The sequence below is a fragment of the Euphorbia lathyris genome, chromosome 3, assembly GCF_963576675.1.
Source record: "Euphorbia lathyris chromosome 3, ddEupLath1.1, whole genome shotgun sequence".
Classification (NCBI taxonomy): domain Eukaryota; kingdom Viridiplantae; phylum Streptophyta; class Magnoliopsida; order Malpighiales; family Euphorbiaceae; genus Euphorbia; species Euphorbia lathyris.
This window is the reverse complement of record NC_088912.1, coordinates 41,329,512-41,335,218: the sequence shown is the minus strand read 5'-3', so window position 1 is coordinate 41,335,218 and position 5,707 is coordinate 41,329,512.

Below are 5,707 nucleotides of genomic sequence, written 5' to 3'. Positions count from 1 at the left end.
ACGTGGAAGAGAGCGGGTCCCCTTGCCTGACCCCACAGGAGCATCCAAAAAATCCTTTAATCCCTCCACCCAAGGCAATTGAGATTCTAGCCGACCTTAAAATCTCCAAAATCCAATCTCTAAATTTGAGAGAGAAACCAAATGATTCAAGCACCGCTAGAAGAAAATTCCAATCCAGAGTATCGAAGGCCTTTCTGATGTCAATTTTTAGAGCCATATTGCCCCCAAAACATTTCTTTTTAAGCAGATTGACCCCCTCAGAAGCAGTAGCTATGCACTGATGTATATTTCTTTCGGCTATGAAGCCAAATTGGTTGTCTGAAATAATACTGGCAGCAATCGGGGCGAGCCTTTCAGAAATAATCTTTGATATGATCTTGTAATTGAAATTGCCCATCGCCACAGGTCTAAAGTGCTGTATTTCGTTTGCCCCCTCAGTTTTGGGTATAAGAGCAATAATACTTGAATTCATACCAGGCAGCATGTATCCAGTATCAAAAAAACTAAAGACCATTTGACAAACATCATTTTTCACAATATCCCAAAAGTGCTGATAAAACATACCTCCAAACCCATCCGGACCAGGCGAGCTGTCCCTATTCATGCTAAAAACCGCACTCCGGATTTCTTCAATAGAGGGACGCATCAAAAGACTATCATTATCCTCGTCAGTCACACAATTGGGGATGACAGAGCTTATGTTGTCATAGTTTGCATGCCGTATGCTGCCAGTGAACAACTCTTTATAGTAGCTGACCACATGATTAGCTATGGCATGCTCATCATAAGTCACTACGTTGTCAATGAGCATAGAATCCAGAGAGGATTGCACCTTTTTGATTTTGGCAGATCGGTGAAAGAAGTTGGTGTTTCTGTCCCCAGCGGCTAGCCATTTTTCTTTGCTTTTCTCCCTGAACAGCAGCTCCTGTCTGTAGAGCTGTAGGTCTAGATCCTGCTGCGCTTCAATTTCCTGAGAAAATCTAGCCTCATTCATGCCTTCACTCGAAATTGAACTTTGGATGCTTTCAAGCTTTATCATAGCATCAGAGATGTTGCTATCTACATGTCCAAACACTTCCTTATTCCAAGTTCTGAGCTTGGGCCTAAGAGACTTGAGCTTATAATAGAGCAGCTGGGCGGGAGGAAGAGAGACATTGCAGGACTCCCAGTGATCAGCCACAAGCTTGCGGAGAGAGCTATGCGTGGTCCACATAGATAGAAATTTGAACCTGCTTTTTCTGCTGGTGCCAGAAGTACATGACAGAAGAATCGGACTGTGATCAGATTTATTGCGAGGAAGAACAGAACAGTTTAATCTGTCCCAACAATCAATGAATTCAGAATTTACCAAAGCTCTGTCCAATTTACATTCCACATGATCCTCTCCTCTTCTTCCGTTCGACCAAGTGAATTGAAGCCTAGTATTATCAACCTCTAATAACTCCCCATTTCTAATGAATTCTCTAAAATCCCTGCAACTGCCTCCAGATGGACTTCGACCTGTTTTTTCATGCGCCCCTAATACTGCATTAAAGTCACCCAAAATCAATCTTTTATCACCTCCTACCACTGAGAGCAATGAATCCCACAAAACTCTGCGCCTGCTAGCATTGTTAGTACCATAAACAAAAGAAATGTGGTAATGAGATTGAAGGAGACTATACCTCAGAGTCACATGCTGGTCATGATTGGTGACAGTGGAACACCGATCCATGTGCCCAATTTTACAAAAGACCCAAATGGAATTTACATCATTGCGGGTAGCGAATTGCAGACCAATAGACCTCCAGAACTGATCAGGGACTCTATTAGGATCAATCATAGGTTCAGCAAGGCAGACAAGGTCTAGGTGATTGCTTCGACAGATTAACTTGAGAGCCCTCTAGGTTCCCAAATTCAGGATACCCCTGCAATTCCAGTATAATATATTCATCACTACTGGGAGTCGACTCGTCCTGTCAGACGAGACTGTTTGTTTTTGCCTTTGGATTTTTTACGGGACGTGATCCAATCACTGCTCTCAGCTGCATAGTCCTTCACAGTACATATATCTCTATTCTGCGTTCTAATCATATGCTGAGTCCATTCAAAAGATTCAGAAAGATAGTTTACCTCTTTTGGCAGCCCTGTAGGTATACGAACATCCAGCTGTTCAAGGTCGGACTCAGCCCTCCTGTCATCTTCACTACAGTCCTCCCAGGTATCCCGTTCCTTAGATTCATATGTTTCAGAGCGGTGCAACACTATTTGAAGATTATCCACATTTCTCTTGTTTACCCCAAATGGGTTGTCCTCACTGCGCAGGACATTCGCCCCCTCCTGGTTCTTGTCATTGGCGACCGGGCTGGATTTAACACGCTGCCAGGATCGTTTAATAGGCGGATTAGGAGGTCTGTTGCCTTGAGGCTTTGTAACATTGGTGTTCCTCCTGCAAGAAGCTGAAGAATGCCCAATGGCAGAGCAAGTACCACACAACATAGGTAAATTCTCGTATTCTAAGAAGACCCATTGTTTATGCTCATCAGTGTCAACACGGAGCCTGTCCTGAATTTCTGAAGTGAGGTCAACATCAATAAGAACTCTGGCATAGTGACCAAATTCACCATTAATCGTGTTATAGTCAAATTTAATTGGAACTCCAACAGCTCGAGCAATACTCGCAATGATTCTGGAATCCCAGAATTCCCAAGGAAGATTATAGAATCTTACCCAGACTTGTGCAGAGGTGGATTTGTGAAGCTCTGGGTTGAAGCCGGGAGTCCAGGGCGAGAATCTGATAATACCCGGCTTGAGAGAAATTGCACCATGACTCCAGATGCTTTGAAGGGCACTCTCATCAGGCATTACAATCTGAAAGAATCCTTTACCAAGGGAAATCAGTTTCCAATCAAGATTGCATCTCCATACCTGGTTTAGCTTCTGTTTGAGATCAGCATGCTTCCATGGCTTTTCCCCTTTATTTAGAGAAATCCGGCCGATGACAGAATATTGTACAGCTTTCACGCGTTCCTCGTAGAGTACTTGAGGAATTCGAACAGCACGAAACCCTCCTTCATCAGAGATCATTGGCTGTGTTGGAACAGGCATCGCGATCGGTGAAGGTCGTCCTGCTGACGGAATGGAGTTCTTCACGACATCAGCAAAAGAGTTCCGAGCAGGGACTTTTGGTTCAGAAAGGCGAGAAAATGAAGATCTGCTGAAGAGATGCGCAATTGCAAAGTCTCCCAGGTCTCCGGCAGCCGTCCCAGCCATGGCGGTGAGGGAGGGTCAAGATCGCCACAGCCGCCGCCCCAAACCAATATTCCTTATATCAATGAATTATTTGAACCAAAAAATTAAGCTACTAGCTCCACAAATAACTTTATTATTATTATTATTATTATCATCATGAATCGTGATATATTTATTCTTCATTTTCTTTAACTTTACCATTTTAACATTAAGACAACTGGATTTTAATTCTTAACGGTATAACCACTGAATTTTATAATTTTTAACATCGGTGGCCACTCAACTTTAACTAACTTCTCAAAATAACCGTTAACGATCTTAAAATGAAAAATTCAAAAATTAAAGTTGTTCAGAACAACATTTACTATGAAATCACATTTTTTATTTTCCAAAGTTACATTTTTTGGAGATTTCCCTCTTTGAAAATTCACTCTCTATCCTAACCAAACAACACCTAAATGACCTCAAAACAAATTTTTTCAAGAATTAAAGTTCCTTAAAATATCATTAACTCTTCGATTTTTTTTTTGAGACCGCCAACGGTCGTTTTGAGGCATTGAGTGGCCACCGCGGTGTTAAAAAGTGTAACATACCGTTAAGAATCGAAGTTCAGCAGCCATAATATTAAAATGGATAAAATTTAATGGCCATGGGTGTAATTTACCCGGATTTTATTTCATATTATAATATCTATTTTTGAATTACAATGATTATAAACAAGCTTAATTTGTGCAACTATAATTTAATATTTAAATGTAAAAAATATTAATAATATCTATTACTATAATGTTTTGTGCAATAAAAAACTCATAGATTAAACAACCGCAACAATATCCTTATAAAGAATAAAAAGTAAATACTCAGGAGCCATTATAATACTAAATGGATTAATATTGGAATGTGAGTGACATGCCATTACATGAACTGCCTCATTCACTAACCGCAGAACAAACGTCATAAAGCAATCTGGACGTGATTGAAAACCAGTGCGTATATCTTCCATAACACACCCAAACTCCGTCAAATCTCTATGCTTGGAGTGAAATGCATCAACAATCACCTTAACATCACATTCAAATATAATATTGGCAAACGGGAGTGAGTACAGCCAATGCATACTTTCCTGCAATGCTAAGGACTCTGTGAGTTTTGACGAAATCATTCCACTTGACACCGAGCTAAAACTCGCTAGAAATTCACCCTCCTGCCCATGTACAACAACTCCTGCGCCGAATTGTTTTGCTGCCAAGAAAACTGCAGCTTCAATGTTGCATTTCACTACCCCCACACTCGGTTTTGCCCAACTACTAGTAGGTCCTCGGTTTGCAGCTGCTTCTTGTCCCTCCATCAACAGCTGCCAAAACTCCTTCCAGTGTGTCAAAAATTGAAACACACCAGAGACTGCTTCCCTTAGATCACGACACGACCCCGTTCATATTAACTAATTCCTCTGCTGCCAGATGACCTACAAGACAACTGTCGCACGTCTTGTTGCCTCATTCCCCAGTCGACCAAAACATCGAGCAGGCAATCTTCAATCCATTCCCACTCTGTACCATGTTTCGATAAATTAGCCACCCCTAACAGGCCGACGCATACTGACAACCGGTAAATAAATGACATCCATGCTTGATGTCCACGTCACACATTGTACAATTAATTAGGATGCTGATATACCAGGAAGCTAAGCGAGTCCGCAATAGTAATATTTTTGAAGCAAACTTCCATAAAAAGTACCTTTGGCGGAACATCAAGAGTCCATAGCTACTGTCATCCATACCTACTCGTCCCTTCATTCCGCGCATCCTCAAGCACTCGGTACAATGATTTTTCATATACACTCCATCTCGTGTAAAGTGTCAAACCAACGAATCATCATGATCCGTTATTGGCACCACCATATCCGCAATCTGATCCACTTCCTCTTGTGTGAACCACGTAATTAACTTCCCTCGATCCCAAATCCTAGCCAGGGGATAAAAGGTTCACTGACTTTGGCATTAGCATTCGCCACTATACTGATGATAAATTAAGAGTCACAATAGACCCATGTATCCTTCCAAACTGGTATTAAATCACCCCTACCAATCCGCCATCTCACCCCTCTACCAATTAATTTAATGGATCTCCACACACTCCTCCAAACAAAACTAGGATTAATGTCCAATTTGGAGAAAAGGAAAGGCTTTATCCTTGAACAATCTACTTACCAATGTGTGAGGATTTTCCAAGAATTTCCATCCCTGCTTACCCAATAATGTTAGGTTAAAGTTCTGCAGGTCATGGAACCCATGCCCACCCTTCTCTTTCCTTTTACATAAATTCTGTCAACTACTCTAATGAATATTCTTTTTATCATTATCCTTTTTACCCACCAAAAGGAGTTCATCATCTTCTGCAAATCATTATAAAAGTGATTTAGGTAGCAAAAATGTACACATGAAGAATGTTGGTAATGCATGAGCTACAGCTTTCA